Below are 19,008 nucleotides of genomic sequence, written 5' to 3' on the forward strand. Positions count from 1 at the left end.
GTATGTTGAACAACACGAGGGAATCAAAAGACTGGATGCAGCCCTTAATCTATTAAGTGAGGGCAGAAAAAGCGATTCAACCGACAAAAGGCTGTTCGCTGAAGTTGCCCGAGAGACACTCGCACTATTTAAATATGACACAAGTCAATTACTACGGAAAAGGGCCTCTGAGTGTACCAAAACTAATGGAGGGCTAAAAAGTGCTAAGCCCGGAACTCAAGCTGAACAGGAGCAAAACAGCCCATCACAACATCATCAATTACAAGCTGGTGCATTGACTCTGTTGGAACGACAAGGTCATCAGTTAACAATTCTGATGCAGCTCCCTTTGGTGGGCGAGTTGGCATCTGTAGAGGCCGAGAAGGGCGCTGCGGTCCTAACAGATGTATCAAACAAGGTTTCAGTGTCATCGCGAAAGACCAGTCCTTGCTCGTCAGTAATTTCCTTTAGCCCAAACGTTGCAGACTTGTCGTTCCATGCGGCATTTGAACAGGCCAGACGTTCCGCCAATCAAGCATGCCACGACACTCAAATGGCATCAACCTCAGGAGCCAGTTTACAATTGGAACCAACATCAAAAGATGGGTCAATTCCTTCGACAGTGGGGCTGCCTAAGGTATATTCAATCTTCACTGGAGGGCCCCAGAAACTAGGCAAGCCGGTGAAATTGTCATTAAAACCTCAACATGCAGTTAAGACAAACAGTAAGAAATCGAAAAACCAAAAGGCAAGGAAAAATAATACTCTAAATGGAGCCCGGAAGTTCTTGCGGAACATTAAAATGGTCAAGATAGTGTCAAATGACTTGGTCAAACCAACTACGGGCGTTATTCCTTCTAAAAACCAAATTCAATCTCAAGATACAATTGAAAACTTAATACCTGTAGAGCATGTACAAATAAAGATTACCATACCAACAGCGGATATTGCGGCAGAGCTAGTAGACCTGTCAACTTATGATGATCCAGAATACGTGGACCTGGAGGCTTCAGTATCGATAGGCAAACACTCGACGAACAACATCAGAGAGCAATCAAGTGTGATGCCCATTCAATGCAAGGATAAACCGGCCCAGTCAGCAGCTAAAATAGTCTTAGACAACCCTGTGTCAAGCTTGTCAGGAAACACTAAGGAAGTTTGCAGAATTCCCGCCTTAAAATGCAGGTTACATGAAAGGTCATGTCACATTATTAAGTAATTAAGTAATATTACATTAAGTACCAGATGTCAATAAATCACTGTCTCCTCTCTTACTCAGTCCGGCGTTCTTGACAATGGACGAGAAAAGAAAACAATGTCTAGCTAATCTTCAAGCTGCTAGACTGGGGAGGTCATTGTCAAATTCAGATGGAAGCAATAAACCAGCCAATAAAAAGGGTCTTCATGGGCAGATGACAACAGTCTCTGATACCGAGTCTACGGTCATCAATCGAAGGAAGGTGCAGGGGCTTGTGGCTGACAGACGTCCGCAAAAATCTAAGGAAAGTCTGCCAAAGCCAGTTCCAAATAAGAGCACTATTTACAAGTTGAAAATTGAGAGCTTGGAGTCTATCGATAATTTGACCTTGATTCGAGGAAACGTAATAAAGTTGCTTCATCTCGTGCCAAGTTTATGTGCAATAACCTCAGATGACTTAAAAATCGTGGAGTTTCCAGAAGAAGGCATGAATGACAAGGTGGTGCTCCACCTAACCTCGGCCTTAATTGCTACCTCAATATTGGAGGCTAATGTAGCATTGTTTTCACTGGGGTTCGATGTTTACAAATTTATTGAGCCTGAGGCGTCTCAACCTGCCCCCAATGGAACTCTGGATGTGCCAAGCGATACCGTGGTGAAGGAATCACAAGAGCACACAAGTTTGTCACAAGGGGTGGATTGCAAACATATGTTATCACCATCTGTATTGAGGCTAACTCAAATACCAACGGGCGATGGAGGAGTGGCAGTTGATGGACAAAATGCGCAAATAAGAATTACAATTAAAAGAAAAGGTCCGCCTGACGATAACACCAAGGAGGGATTTCAAATTACAACCTCCCCCCTGGCAAACTACGAATGGCAATGTTTGGCAGGGGCTTTGAACACAGAAAATAACCAATAATGCCAGGAGTCTAAAACCCTCGAGGAGTGCTGCCTAGCCTGCTGGAACACACGCGGATTTACACATCTGTTTAATACAATTTGGCTAGACAACCTCCATATCGTGTGTTTACAAGAGACATGGCTAAGTGAGCTGCCGGTAACTTCGGAGTTTGAGGTCGTAATAAATCCGGCTATATAATCAAAACAAGGGCGACCAATGGCAGGGCTGCTGACGATGGTGAGAAGAGCATCAGGGTGGTGCATTATAAACTCTGTCAACCATTCTCTCTATATTCAAGAGACTTCTATTGAAAGGGCCGGCGCCCATGAGCACACACAAGACAGGATCATAATACTGGACATAATACTGAATCTGTATTGGAAACATCTACGAGCAGGAAAGATGGATTTTATTGACCAGATATCAGCGTTAATAGATCTTCAGGTGGAAGCCCTAGGGTGGGAAAAGATAATTCTTTGCAGAGATTTAAACATCAATCTCTTTAAGCAGGCAAAACCAGAACTGGGCACACTGGCACAAGCATGGTTAAATTAAATGAGCCTACGAAATTTCTAGATGTTGAATGGAAGCACTTGTGGTGATATACCACCTGCACCAACGTGGCATTGCGTGGATTCATCATCAATCAGACTACATGTTTGTGTCTGAAGCTTTGCACCACAGGATAAATTCGGTGATTATCTGTAAAACACCAAATAGTGATCATGATATGCTACTTATGAAATTTGCAATAACTGAAACAGCTAAAAAGCCATCATGGACACACAAACTCAAGCTGGAATCAAACAGAGTTTGTTTAAGACTCGAGGAGACTGAAGTTAACTCTGTGATGAACCAGTACTGTCAATCGAGTGCTGATCTGGAATACGATCAATTATTGACACAATTTAAAACAAAAAAGGTTGGCCTAAAAAACATAAACATGGTCCGGGCTCATCACTTCGATCTCGAGATCATTAAACAAAAAAGAAGGATGCGTACGGCCCTTAGGAGAGCTCAGCCCCTAGATGTTGCCGCTCGTAATTTGGAAAAAAAGGCTGTGAAACAAAAATATAAGAACTGGTTGAAGATGCATAAATATGCATTAGTACAAAACGATGCTTAGCAGATGTTAGCTACATTGAAGAACAAAAAAACGAGGGACTTTTGGAATCTTATTAATAACTCACAAGCTCCTCAAACTGCACTGCAGTCTTGCATGGTCTCGGAATCTGTTTGGATAGCCCATTTTGAAGCTCTCTATGAAGCTAAGGACCAAGCAAATGTTCCATCGGAATCATCTTTGAAACCGTGGGCCTTGACCTTTTTGAGAGAAGATATTGTGTCCATAATTAAGAACGCAAAAAACTCACAAGCGCCAGGCACGGACAGCCTTACCAACTTTACTATTAAACAACATCCAGAGTTATGGGCATCCCTATGTGTAGCTTTATTCGATAGAATAATGAAGTGCCGTAGGACCCAAAATCTTGGAAGTCTGCTGTGATCGTCCCAATTTTCAAGAAGGGAGACAGAACATGCCCAAAAAAGTATCGCCCAGTTGCACTGTTGGTACGTACTGGGAAAAATCTACGCCACAATGTTGCAACAAAAACTGGTGGCATGGGCAGTTAAACATAAACATGTTGACAAAAGGCAATCTGGATTTGTAAAAAAAGTAGGCTGCTCGCTAAACCTGTTACTGCTGAACCTGATTAAAATGGAGGCGATAAAGTCCAACACGAAGGTCTATGTGGCCTTCATTGACTTTTCATACGCATTCGATACCATCGACAGGTCACTTTTGTGGTCAAAACTAGAAAGTTGGGGATGCCCAGTTGATCTAGTAGCAGCAATCCGGGATCTCCACTCTGACACTTCAATAAAAATCCGTCTGGATAGCTCTGGAACTTTAACTGCACCAATCAAAACCTATAAAGGGGTAAAACAGGGTTGCCCCTTAGCTGCTGCAATATTCAGCTTATTTATATCAGATATAGGTTTATCAATCAATGCAGTAAGCTGTTTTCGACCAAAAGTAGCCAAGACACATCTAAACTGGCTCTTGTATGCTGACGATTTGGTCCTGATGGACACAACCCCTGTCGGCCTCCAAAGAAAACTGAATGCGGTTGGCCAATACGTCACAGTAAACCAATTGGTGATAAACACAAAGAAGTGTGAAATCTTAGTGTTTAAGAACCTGAATAGCCAAGGAGGGAAAAAAACTAAACAACTGAGATGGTTCCTAGGTCAAGAGTTAATTCAGACAGCCCAGAGCGTAAAATATCTTGGCATGCTAATAAATTCATCTGTCAACAATGGCCCTTGGATTGCTGAAACCAAAAGGAAATGCAAGCAATTGGCAAGTCAAGCTGTCATCATGCAAAAGAAATTTGGGAAATTTTCTATAGAACCACTGTTAGCTTTTTATCAGCAAAAAGTAGTCCCAGTCCTGCTATATGGTGCTGAAAATGCTTTGGGTTGTACTTATGAAACATAGTCATCGCTGGAGAATTGTTTCTGGTCCAAGGCACTGGCTCTTCCAAGGGGAATTCTGACAGCATGTGTAAGATATGAATTATTGTTCATATCGCTCCATGCTAGGGTATGCTGGACCCTAGTGAGCCTGTTTCGTAAAACTCGCTACCACAAGCAAATACCACAATTTGACATCTTTCATTGTTCAATACCAATTAATAACAGTATGGTGTCATTGTGGGTTAAGAGATGCGAATGGATACTGAAAGAATATGGAATCAGCTTAGACATGCTTCATAACAACCCGAATGCCGCCAAATTAAAAATCTGGCGTGCGGATTGGGGCCGAACTTGTACTCAACGAGCTGCTGCAAAAATGATGAGTGAGGCACCGCTCGAAGTCCAGGCATTTAATTGTCCACAACGTTACATTGAATTGTTTCCAGATCCTCAGGCATGGAGAGTGTTTATGATATTGCGTCTAAACATATTTAAAACCAAAGAACGCCTGGGCTCATGGAAATGTAACAAAATCATAAATCCAATGTGCAGACTATGTGCTAAAGATAAGGAAACCCTTAAGCATTTAGTGCTATTTTGCACGATACATCGATCTGAAAGGACAATCCACCTGTGATCTTGGAGTCTGAATTACCCCTCCCTTTGTGCTGACGAATGGTGGGCCAATATGTTCCAAGGCTCGGACATGAAATTGTTACTGCCATTGTCACGTTTTTTGATGATAATCGAAAATCGCCTGAATTTACCGTTGGTTAATGAACAATGAGGAAGAGTGACTAGACTGTAAGATAAAGCAGATGGGAGGGGTGTTTCTATAGGAGGGTGTAAACGACAAAAATCTTTAGTCGTTTTGTTTTTCTTTTGATGGGTTGTGTTTTGTTGTAAAAATTTTAAAGGTTTGTGATAAACCAATAAAATAAAAAATAAATTAAAAAAAACAAGACTAAATACCTTAGAAAATTCTATCTCCAATACAGCTGGTTTAGAGAAAATATTAAAATTATCCTTAAACTGTAGAGTAATGCTTAAACGTAACCTTGACGTGGAGCAAGGACTAGTTAATAGAGCACTGGGTACAGTTGTTGGCTTTCAAACATACCCACGTGACAACAACATTCAGTTTGTCAATATTCTCTTTGACAAACTTTCAGAAGTAAAAAGGATAGGGCGCTCAACAGCCCGATTCCTTCTTTTCAAAGACATGTATGTATGCAGAGAACAATTTTCTCTAACTCTAGCATACGCAGTCACCATTCACAAATCACAAGGTCTTACCCTAGATAAAGCATTGATAGATATTGGGAACACAGTCTCTAAAGAAGACATGAGCTACGTAGCACTATTACGCTTACGTACACTTGACGGTCTATTTCTAATCAACTTTGATGCAAATAAAAAGTAAACGCTGATCTTCCTTGCATTTTAGAATAAAATAGACTACGTTCACTATACACCCCAGATCTAAAAACATATAATGTCCACAAAAAGGAAAACGTTGTAAAAGAAAACTACTTTAAACAGAAATGCAACAGGATCTCACTGCAAATCCTCCAAACAGAGTAAAAGAAGCTAATACTTCATCAATTACCACAACCAAAGAAGAATCTATTACTCAAAGTAACTCGGGTACTTTTTCAAAGAAGCAACACACACTCTGAAAAAATGACTTGCACACAGAACTATTTGGTCCATTCAAATTTTCAAATATAACTGATGTAAATTGCTACGCAAATGTGGCAATCAATATTCTATTTCAATTGCCACCCATTGTTGACAACATTTACTTACACAGTACAGACCAATTGTGTTTACAAATGTTAGTCCTTCATAGAAACGCAACCAACAATCCTGACAACACATATAGGGCCTCATTACACGGTAGGCGGAGGACCAAGGTGCTATTAGCACCTTGGTCCATGCCGGTAAAATACCAGCACCGCCTTGGTGGAAAGGGGAATTACCGCCCTATTCCAAGGTTGGTGGGGTGGTAATTCCCCCTTCCCCCATGGCCCTTCCCCATTCCCATTTTTGCTCCATAGGGCTCTATGGGAATGGGGAAGGCGACAAAAAAACTGAACTCCTCATCGTGGCATCTAAAAACACTCGGGCAAAACTCGACTCCAAATATGCTAGCTTCCATATTGCCAACAATACCATTCTTGTCCAGAAGAAAGTCAAGACCCTGGGCATCGTTCTTGACGAAGAACTCTCTATGAAGTCCCATGTCTCCAGCATTAAATCTAGCTGCGGTCTCATAAATAAAAGAATAGGTTATATTCGACCATTCATTTCGGAAGAAAACTGTGCCCTTCTGTCCACTGCATTGATCAATTCAAGATTGGATTATTGCAATAGCCTCCTAGCGGGCACCACAGCCTCCAACATCCAATCATTACAAGTGGCTCAGAATAATGCTGTGCGTAATATTTTCAATCAGTCCCGTCGTACACACATCTCCACTTTCAGGAAAAAAATTCACTGGCTTCCCGTTAAACATCGGATAACGCACAATATACTGACCACGACCCACAAATGCCTCAGCCTCTGTAGCCCTACTTACTTGTCAGCCCGTGTTAGCATTAAACCCAACACGAGGAACCTTCGTTCATCCTCTGCCACTATTCTCAAGCACCCAAAATACAGGACAGCCAAATTTGGAGGTACCACTCTTGATGCTCAAGGTCCCCTTCTATGGAACAAACTTCCAGCCCAGATGCGGCAGATTCAGGACTATACTGTATTCAAACGTGCTGTAAAAACCCACTTCTTCAATCTGGAATAACTGTTTGACCCTTCTTCTTTTTTTGCCATGTGTGTCTGTTTGTTCGTCCAGTTTTATGTGCACCTTGAGGCCTACGGGCATGTTGGCGCATTACAAGAAGTAAAAATAAATAAATAAAGTAAAATAATTACGGTGCCACAAATTGCGGTACCGTAATTAGCACCCTGGTCCCTTTGCGGGTTGGATTTTAACGCCTGCTAAACAGCAGGCGTTAAAGTACCTACCCGAAAAGGGACCTCGTAGTAAGGCAGTAAGGGATTACCAGTACCGGTGCCCTTACCGGTACCGGTAAACCCTTACCGCCGTCCGTGTAATGAGGCCCATAGTGTTCATGGAATAAGACAAGAATTGGACTACTGTGCTGGAATGGTGAAATTCACTATAAACTCACAAGAAGATCTACAAGAATTTCTAATGTACTTACTACAGGTACTGGAAAAAAAAACATACCTATAAATGAAATCTTCCAGATTTCATACATGTGGAAACATACATGCACTCTCTGCAAGAATGTGGCACAGGAACAAATCCCTAATGAGTGCTTTGTGTATGTATCCATACCTAATTGTGAATCCGTTCCATTTCAGCAACTTGTACAAAATGCAAACCATGGCAGATTATGTACTACCTGCAATTCACATAATCGCTCCACCTTACTAATACAAACACATAGTAAATATGTAATACTAAGGCTTCTACGTTACAATGCAGATGGTACCAAAAACAACTGCAAGCTGACTGGATTCACACATGGTCAAATATCACTTGGTAAGAAAACCTTCACAACAATAGGTATAATCTACCACGCAGGAGCCACAACCAATGCAGGTCACTACACTGCATATATAAAAAAGAAATGTGGATGGTTTGAATGTAATGATAGTACCATTACTCTAAAGCAGATATTACCAGCAAATCTTACAAATGCTTAATCTTCTTAAAACCAAAATTTTATAACTAATCTGTACTTAAACATTAACAAAACCTCAATTAGAAAACTATAAACAGTTAGAATACGCCAATAGGTATCTAACTGCTCCAAGATTTTTCAACATCCAAAGAAATAAATCAATACCACTAATAACTAATCTGTGCATAAGCATTAATAAAACTTCAATTAGGGGGCGCAGTTGAGCAGCCAAGGAAAATGGCTGCTTAGCTCGGGAGCTCCGTCGTGGCCCACCCGAATCCTTTCACATCAGCGCTAATCCTGACTGCCTGCAGCAGCCACTGCCACGATCTTGTTGCCGGCATCATCCTCTACCCGCATCTGTGATTTGGGGCTGAATCGGAGCCCAGAGCCCGCACTTCCGACATCTGCGGGCGGCTCCCCGTGGGGCCTCCTCGCGGCCTCCCACGATTGCTCGCGGCCGCCGGCTCCACCGCCGCTGGGAAGTGCTGCGGCTCCTGATTCTCCCACACTGCTGCCCGCGGCCGCCTGTGGTGCCTCCTCGCTGCTGCGCCTGGCCTCCTTGCTGCTGCCTGGGGAGTCTGTACCCCGGGGCTTCTTTCCATCCGGAGTGCTGTTTCGCGGCGGGTGACCCAACGCTGCTTGCTCCTGGCTGCCGCGGTGGTGCGGCGCACTGGTGGGCCCCGTGTGCTGTGGACTGGGCTGTAGCCCGACACCTCCAAATACAAACGCAGATCTCCCGCCCGCTTCTGAGACTGTGAGGGCCGTGCTGGCTGTTGGGCTCGCGGCTACCTGGGCCGGCTGGCCGGGCTGTCCGTTGTGCGGGCGGCCACTCCCCCGTGGAGGGGGGAAGCCCACGACGCCATCCGGAGGACATCGGAGCTGAGACCTATTCCACTTACCTCCTTCCCTCGTTCACGTGGATCACGCCAAAGGACTGCTGCGGGCTGCGGACCTGCACCTATTAGCCTACAGACGACGCGCAGGTCTAGCCACCCCAAAGGCTGCAAGGTGGGTGCTGGGGGCTGTGATATATCCACCCTGCTCCCTCCTGGTGCGGGCCCCCGCTCCCTCCGGCTGCTTGTATCACTGCCTGGGAGCCTTCTCTTCCCACTGTGGGGCCGCCTGCACGGGGGCTCTGCCTGCGGCTGACTTTTCTGCCCGCGGAGCGTGGCTCCTGCGTCCTGCTTCGCCTCCGGTGCTGCGGCCTACCTGGCGGTGGTGGTCGCGCGCCCACTTCCTCGCCCCTCGCCACATCTTGCTCCGGAAATCATCGTGCTGGGGCTCTCATAGCGGACTGACACACCTTGGGGTGCCATTGTCAGGGGAGGTGCCCCACTCACCCTACTGTACGACTGATTGCAGTGCCATTCCATGGGCGGTGTGTGGTCCTCGTGTCGACTGGTTGTCGGCTCAGCGCCCTGGGCCTAGGCCTACCTGAGCGAATCACTACCCACAAAAGACATGCAGGGGCCTCTCAGTTCCTTATATCAGCAGGGCCTGCGCTCCCCACGAGACCCGCACTGTTCTGGATTACGTGTACCCCCTGGCTGGCCTACATCATCTCTGCTGCCACGCCATACTCTGCCTTCCCCACCCTGTCGGCATACTATCAGCATCCCTGAATCTACAATACCTAAGGACCACAGCTGCTGCCCTGCCTTCATCTCCCCTGGCGACTCCTCAGCCGCCGCCCACCTCCAACTCCAAAGGTAGATATATGATCCTACATTGTACCTTAGCTAACGAAGAATGCCTGCTTGTGAATTGGTACGCTCCCAATATTGATTCTCCTGACTTCATAGATACGGTATCTGCCATTATCATGAAATATGTGGATGTCCCCATTATATGGGGCGGAGACATGAACCTCATACTTGATGCGGCCCTAGACAGAACAACCATTGCCCGCAGACCTATAACCCGAGCGGCCAAACGGCTTCTAACTCACATGGGCTCCTTGAATTTACACGATGCTTTGAGAACACTCCATCCCCAGGAGAGGGACTACACCTTTTACTCTACAGTACACGATAGTTCCTCGACAATAGATCTATTCCTCCCATCAGGTAACCGCATGGGCAGGGTTCCTGATGTTAAGATCCTCGCGTGCACACTCTCCGACCACTCCCCCGTGCTACTACAGATCCAGCTGTGTAAGGCCTCTGGGGCTCGCCCCGCCTGGCGTTTCAAATCCAACACCCTATCAGATATCATCTTTAGGGCTGAGATACTAGCAGACATAAACTTGCTCTACGAAAACAACAATGCCTCTGATACGTCCGAGGGGACTCGTTGGGAGGCATTCAAAGTTTACATCAGAGGAATGTGCATCTCTAGAGAAGCAGGGGTCCTCAAAGCCATAAAGCAGGCCTTAAATCTCTCCGAAACCAAGCTTAAAACCTTAGAACAAGAGTACGCTTCCAATCCAGCACCTGCTACCTTACCGAGGATTAGGACTGAACTGGAACTATTTGAAGCACATGCCCTTAGCAAAGTGAGATACTACACCCGCCCTGCGGCTGCCCGAAGATATGGTGAGGGGGATAGGCCGGGCAGGACCTTGGCCAAACTGGTGCGGTCTGAGGGAGGTAGGACCCGTATAGATAGTATTATCGATGAGAAGGGGTTGAGACACTGCTCAGACCAGGCCATCCTTGACACTTTCGCCAGCTTTTACGCCAACCTATATGGCCCCTAACCAAAGCACACAGCCCAAGACCTTGACGACCTAGTAGAGTCCATCCCTATGACCTTGATCCCTCAAAGCACCAGAGAACTGCTCAATGCCCCGTTTTCCTTAGACGAGATAGTCCAGGTGATCTCTGATCTTCCTAAGGACAAAGCCCTGGGCCCCGACGGACTCACATCTCAGTTCTATCAAGATCATGTTGCCATATTAGCGCCCATACTGCATGGGGTCTGGACTGAATCACTCCGTTCACACACCCTCTCCCCCTCTTTAAGAGAAGCTTTAATCACTGTCCTCCCCAAACCAGGGAAACCTCCAGACGAATGCGGTTCCTACAGGCCCCTGTCCCTCATTAATACTGACATGAAGATCTTTGCCAAGGTAATTGCCAATAGGTTCCTTCCATTCATGCCCCACTTAGTCCACGCCGACCAGAACGGATTCGTCCCTGGCCGCTCAACTGCACTTAACATCCGGCGTCTATTTAACATACTGTCTAGAATTGATCCGAATGCGGATGTGGATGCGGTGGCAGTCACATTAGACGGCCAAAAGGCGTTCGACATGGTATCATGGCAATACATATGGGCTGTTTTGGGAAAAATGGGAATAGGGCCGAATATGATCTCCTATATAAAACTGTTGTACACGAGACCGTCGGCAAGGGTGCTAGTTAACTCCGACCCTCTTCCCCCTTTGAATTACACAGGGGTACCCGACAAGGCTGCTCATTCTCCCCCACCCTCTTTGCACTTGCCATTGAACCCATGGCCGATCATGTCAGGAATCGACACACTCGTAAGGGCGTTCGTTTGCAGGACACACCGGAAATCATCTCATTGTACGCGGATGACGTACTCCTCTACGTCAGACAACCCTCCACATACTTGGACCCTATCATTCGAGATATAACAAAAATAGGCACGTATTCTGGCTTCACCATAAACTGCTCAAAATCCGAGATCTTCCCTCTCAATAAATCGACCCAACAACCGTCCTGCGAATTCCCCCTTCGCTGGTCCCCGGCTGGGATCAAGTATCTCGGGGTGCAGGTGTCACTGGCTAAAGTTTCCCTGCTGGCAGACAACTACGAAGCAACGGCACAGCTCATTGAATCCAAGATGCTCAAGTGGCGCAATCTCCCTCTATCCCTTGCGGGCAGACTCTCCCTAATAAAAATGATCGCGGTCCCCAAGCTCCTCTATATATTTGCAAATGTGCCAGTGTGGCCAGGCAAGCAGTATTTCAAGAGGCTTCACACGGCGTTTGTTCAATTTCTCTGGCACTCCGGTGCGTTTCGCAAGAAGTGGCAACATATGACCCTGCCTTATGAAAAAGGGGGCTTCAATGCCCCTGATTTAACTCTCTACTGGAACGCTGCACAGGCCCAACATGCTACCCATTGGTACACACACCCCAATCCGCCCCCACATGTTAAATTGGAAGAAATGGCGGGGATGGTACCCACATCATGACCTTACTATTACACTATGGATTTCGTGCGGATGCCCCATTGGACCCGGTGGCTACCACAATTAGGGCATGGAACAATATCCTTCCCTCCAGTGGCTCCCCTTATGGCAATTTCCCAGCCTCACCCCTACACATGATCAACACCTCTCCCAATGTTGGGAAAGCCTGGGATATCGGGCCCTGACTGACCTTTATTCTGATGGTTCATTTATTACCCCCCGAACATTGTGCCCCGGGCACCCCAGCTCTGCGCTTGACTTGTTGCAGTACTACAGGTTGAGAGCAGCGGTACGGGCAATGTGGCCCTCCTTCCCAGAGGAGCCTCCAGACTCACCTGAACTCCAGTACATAGCAATCTCCACAGGCTGTAGGGGCATAATATCCTCCCTGTATAAAATACAGATGGGCAAACTAGAGAATATCTCCCCCGAACCACGGGAGGCATGGGCCAGGGAGCTCGAAACGGAGATCACTGACGAAATGTTGGGCAAAATGTGTGCACACACGCGCAAGGTATCACTGAGTGCCAGGTTTCGCTGCATACAATACAAACTTCTCAATAGGCTCTGATATACACCGTACAGAGTTGCAAAATTCGCGCTCACCCCGACACATACATGCCCGAAATGCAAATCAAACGAGGCAGATCATGTTCATATGTTTTGGTCCTGTGCTGCGCTGCACAAGTTTTGGGTGGAGGTGACAGAGGCGCTCTCGGAGATGATTGGATCCCCGGTAGAGATGGACCCATTAGCCTTGCTGTTTGGTATTTGGACGGGAGAAAATGTATGGAAAATGTCAAAATTCTTGAATGTAAGTGCTATTGTTGCCAAGAGATGTATATTACAATGCTGGAAGCGCCGCAACCCCCCCCCCCTCACCCTCAGCATGTGGTTGAGGGCCCTCACGTGGGTACAAACATGCGAGGAGGAGTACATCGGATCCTTGCCCATGCCTTCCCGCCCTATAAATGTGTGGTCCGAATTTTGTAGTTATCTGAACAACAAAGATGGGGTCGAGTGGACCTCCGCCCCCTCACCGGCCCAACCGGACTCATCTTGATGTACGACCCATGCGTACTATTCCACAATGTTCACCCCCTCTAAGATGTGAAGTTGATCTTAGCTGTGATACAATGCATATAGATGCTGTTATGTTATTTTCTTGCTTACATGCTATCTGTGCTGTACCTGTCTTGACCTTCTGCCAATAAACAAAAGTTTAAATAAATAAATAAATAAATAAATCTTCAATTAAAAAACTATAAACTATAAGAATACGCCAACAGGTATCTAACTGCCCCAAGATTCTATAACAACCAAACAGATAAATCAATACCACTAAATTATAAGAAGAAATAAACAGTTAGAATACGCCAACAGGTATCTAACTGCCCCAAGATTCTGCAACAAACAAACAGATAAATCAATACCACTAAATTATAAGAAGAAATAAACAGTTAGAATACTACAACATGTATCTAACTGCTCAGAAAATCTGCAACAACCCAACAGATGGATCAGTAACTTGAGAATATAAATAAAAATCTATAACCAGTTAATATTCAACAGGTATCTAACAATCTGCAACAAGCCAACAGATGGACTATTAGCCAGAAACAACAAGTTAACACTGAAAACAAACAAACAAATATACTGTAGCATAACAAAAAAGGTTTTTTTTAATCCAACATGGATTTTTTTTCCCAATGATTTAAAAAACAAACACAGAAACTGAGCAAATTGCACAGTACACTGGTTTGTAAACTACTAAATATGAGGGTCTAAAAAAAAAAACTGAAATGTCTATCATGCAATGTAATAAGTCTTTATAAAATACCTACACTAACATGATCTTTTCTTTTATCACAGAAATTGAAAAAGAATATCTGCTCCAGTTACCCAACTCGTGAAAAAAATATATCCAATCACAAAAAATCAAACAGTAAGTATATTCTAATAGAACGCACAAATACTGCTGCATAACAGAACCATTGAAGCAAACATCTAACCATACACCACAATACAAAGTGTTTACTTCCATGGATATGTTATACTGCAGTGCTTGTTACCAAACTCTACAATCTTAATACCATGACGTAGCCAAAAGTTCACATGCAAACTATACAAATCAAACAGTACACAAACTGTAGATTTGCAAATATTTGATAGATATTCGATTCTATGGGTGTGATATGCTGCGGTGGTTATGGGCAGGGCTTAGAGTCTTGGCCATGCACCCAAGACTCTAGGCCCTGGCCACAACCACCGCAGCATATCACACCCATAGGACACACCCATACAATCAAACTTCTTAACTATGCCATATGGGCATTTTTTGTCTGCGGACATTGCGCGTGTCCTTAGAACAGTTTCAACTTGCCTGCGGACAGTACTGACGGGAATACCGTCCTTAGGATACCACCATTTTGGTTAATAACAGACATCCCGGACACCAAATGTGTTCTAAGAACAGTTTCATTTTGCTTGCGTACAGCACAGACAGGTATAGTGTCCTTAGGACACCCCTATTTTGGATAATTACGGACATTCCAGACACCGCGTGTGTTCTTAGAACAGTTTCAACTTGCCTGCGGACAGTACGGACAGGAATAGTGTCCTTAAGACACCCCCATTTTAACTGATTACGGACATCCTGGACAGCATGGCTGTCTGCAGACAAGACGAACACAACGGGGGTACCTGCCACCTAAATAAATACAGCATTTGACCCATCTCTTACTCCCCCACCCTTACCAAACACTCTTACACACCAACACACTTGCCAAACTTGTATTTCTCCCCCGTTTGTCACCGCGATGTCCGCGGATCCAAGATGGCGGGCGCATCGGAACAATCTGACACACTTCACGCTCTTCACCATCCAATCAGCGAACACGTCACATGTCCGTGGACATGACGCAAGCCGATCAGCCAATCGTTTTCCTGTCCTCGGAGCGAACAGGGAAGTGTGTCCGCAGAGCGGACATTGATATCACTAATTTTTTTAGACCTACTTTTTGGTCTTTTTAAAAAAAAACTACTGGACGGATTTTCACCAAATTTACAAAAGCTTTCGGTACCAAGCCACTGCTCCTGCCGCAAATTTGGTGAAAATCCGTCCAGCGGTTTGGGCTGTAGGCGTGCCCAAAGTTTTTTCCCCCATTCAGTCCATGGGAAAAAAAAGAAATTTTGGGACCCCCCCTATAACTTTGCTTCCCCTGGACCAAACCTCACCAAACTTTGCAAAATAATTCAGAGTGGGCCATATACTTTTTTTTGCAAAGTTTGGTGAGGATTCGTCCAGGGAGAGAGAAGTTATAAGCCACCCAAAAAGTGCTCTTCCTATGGCATTGGCAACTTAACCATAACTACACAGCCACTATCGTGGCTGTGTAATGAATGGGTCACAATATATGACATATAAATCTTAGTATATAATGTTTGCACTTCACCATGCAATCTTGAATTATATCCCCAAAGGCAGAAAGGCAGAGCCAGTGCATTTTAGATGTTTTGTGACATGAGTTGATTATACCCCGGAACAACGAAAAGGCAGAAAGGAACACAAACAACACGTACCTTTCCTCTTCTCAGTGGTGTTTTGCTGCGGAAGCGGCCTCACGCTTTTCAGAGAGAGTGAAATCACACAGTCCCGGAACTTAGTCACGCTGCAGGCTGAAAGGAAATGCTGCGACTGGTCCGTTTATTCATATGCTGAACACACCCCCCTCACATCCTCTGTCTCGCCTGAAACTGCCCGCTTTTGCTTCCCAGGGAAGTTGCTCATTATTATTTCTTCTGTTCCATCCTTATCTTTCTCAGAATAATGCCCCCCCCCCCCGCACTTTCTATCCGCCCCATGTTGTAGCTGGATTTGGGTTTCCTGAGAGTTTGTGAGTTTTGTCGGCATATTACGGAAAATCTGCATCAGTGTAGGTGCAATTAGCACTCATTTCATGCAAATTTGCACCAAGCAAAGGACTAGGAGTAGGCAAGTATGCATTCGAAGAATATCTGGTTTACACTATGACAATGTTTGGCCTATTGTTAATTGCACTTTCACCAGTGCAAAGTTCCTGGAATATAACCCTTGACCTACATTTCCTTAGTCTGAAGAACAGGCGCCTCCTTGTGCAACAAGCATTGGCAATGCCAATTGTTTGGGCTTTTTTGTAGGCATTGGAAAGGCCATCAGGTATTAACTGGACATTGACAGTATCAGGTGCAAAATGGCGCGAATACCTGGCCGTCTAATAGCAGTGCCTGGCAAATGCCTCCTACTTAAACCCACGCCAAACATGGCAATGCTGGTTTTTAACAAGACTTCTGCGAAGGACACACAAGGGGCTTATAACTAGTGGCTGAAGCTAGACCAGCGAGCTCAATGAATTCTCATGAGAGGTGTTTTGTCAAATCGAGGCCAGATGTTAACCTTAGTACCAGCAAAGGGGGTCCAGGATTAGCATTATCACCAATGAAAGGGGGTCCATGATTAGCCTTAATGCCAGGTCCATGATAATTCCAGTATTAAGTAAAGGGTGCCAGGTAATAGCTTTAGTTACAATTATTGAAAGGTCCATGGTCTGTGTTAGTGCTAGGAAAAGGGCGTCTAGGGATACATCTACATTCAGTGAAAGGCAGGGCTGTCAGAAGATGTGGTGAGGCCCGGGGCAAAACATTTGGTGAGGCCCCCTTACAGTTTTTTGCACTCGGCCAGCGGCGGCATATCCGCACACAGGAGACTTGAGAAATCTACCCTTGAGTTTGTGTGCAGGATCCCAAATATGGTTTATTACTACTTTCTCTAATGAAGAAAGGTTCATGCCAGACTAACTTTTTTATCATATGAATAAATATATATAAGATGGCATGAGCTCTCTACTGCGCCACCTCCAATTCTCTGAGGGTCAATCACTTTTCCAAGCAAAGAGTTGAGGGCAGATCTCTTTCTTCGGCTGGGGCCTCCCTCTGGAAACAGCCTCCCTGCCTCGCTAAAAACGAGGAGCACCATCTCCGGTTCCGGAAGCACCTCAAGACCTGTTTATTTGCTTCTGCCTTCTTTCTTCCTCTCCCTTGCTGATCACCTGCCTGATCCATGCACTGGTCACCTGGTGAAGCTCTGAATTCGGGCCCAGGTCCCTGCCTGTACGTCCTATTGCAATCCCGCACTGCCTCTTGGCTCCCCTGCACTTGTGGTCTGTATCTGTAACCCTACAGTCCCCGCTCTTGCTCGTATTGTCCACCCGTTGGCTACACTTATGAGTACTCACACTTGCCACCAGTTGGCTGCACTCTTGTTTCTACTTTGTTCCTGCACTTCTGCATCCTACCCCACCCTCGGCACTTCTCCCCTCCCCATTCCCTGCTCTTGTACGATCTGAATGACACAAGGCCTAGTAAGATCTGTGTTTTGTCCTACTCTTTTGTTTCTCCCTCCTTGCCTTGTCGCGCCTAGAAACACTTGCGTACAGGCACGTTATAAATGCCATATCATATAATTAAGGAGCACCCTGCCCCTGTTTGCGCATTAAAACACACATCATACACAGTGACAAATGATGTACAGTGGAGGCTGGTACATTTCTGAACTTAAGAGGCTTAAATGTTTGTTCCAATTAGTCAGGATCAACAGAGCACAGTGAGGGAGCCCAAACCAAAGGGTGGCTTGGGGGGGGGGGGGGGTTCTAACTCCCAAGAAAATGTTTGAAACATTGGGTTAAAAGTATGCATTTTATAGCACTTTCTTTGCAAAATTGGGTAGAAATCCACACAGTTTGCAATTGGTTTTGTATGGAAGCACATGGAAATTCCCAATAGTTGCAAATCACAAATTGTGCATAGGAACATTTTCCAATACATTTCATGCCGCCTTTCCACACGGGATATGCTAGTATAAACATATATTCATGCTGGTTGTTCTAATTATGTTGAAGCAGGCTGCATCAATATTTGCCATTATTACCATGTACGGATTCCCAACCAGTAAAAATGCCATGCCACAGAAAGTATATCCAGGCTGACTGTGTACCATAAGTGTTATTACTGGCTAGATTGGCCTACATTCAAAGTGGGCCAATCTAGCCAAGTAGTATGTTTGCTTTAACCTTGATGCATAGTCCTGTGCATCAAGGGTAAAGCAAAAAGAGCACTGGCAATGCTAACAGTTTGGGCATTTGTGTAGGCATGGCAAAGGCACTTCTGTATTGGTATTAGCTGGCCATTGATAGTGCCAGTGCAAAATGGTTTGAGTACCTGAGCAGCTAATAGCAGTGCCTCGTAAATGCCTAATACTTATACATAAGCCAAAACTGTTGGCTTTACCAATGCTTATTTTTAAAAGAATTTCAGCGAAAGACATGCAGGGTGTTTTTAAATTGAGTGGCCAAAGGCAGACCTGATTAAGACATTTTTATTACACCAGTTACGTGTTTACAACTCCAATGAAGTCATGAACTCTTAGAAGACTCCTTTGAGGAAACACTTGCAGGCACATTGAGGGCAAAGTTTGATGGCTAGCCATGTTTAAAGCTAGCCCAAAGAGTTCCAGTGAGGAGTTGTTTTGG

The 19,008-nt window shown here is 45.1% G+C and overlaps 1 protein-coding gene across 1 annotated transcript in view; it reads right to left on the bottom strand.

Moving 5' to 3' along the window:
* LOC138526344 (interleukin-5 receptor subunit alpha-like) overlaps nt 1-16,104 on the bottom strand; it is a 692,931-nt gene extending 676,827 nt beyond the window's left edge. The window contains exon 1 of the mRNA XM_069636980.1: nt 16,025-16,104. The gene's annotated coding sequence lies outside the window, so the exon portion shown is untranslated. The remainder of the gene's footprint in view (nt 1-16,024) is intronic.
* Nucleotides 16,105-19,008: the final 2,904 nt, after the last annotated feature.

This window comes from Ambystoma mexicanum, chromosome 7p (assembly GCF_040938575.1).
Source record: "Ambystoma mexicanum isolate Mex_15411 chromosome 7p, UKY_AmexF1_1, whole genome shotgun sequence".
NCBI classification, from domain to species: Eukaryota; Metazoa; Chordata; class Amphibia; order Caudata; family Ambystomatidae; genus Ambystoma; species Ambystoma mexicanum.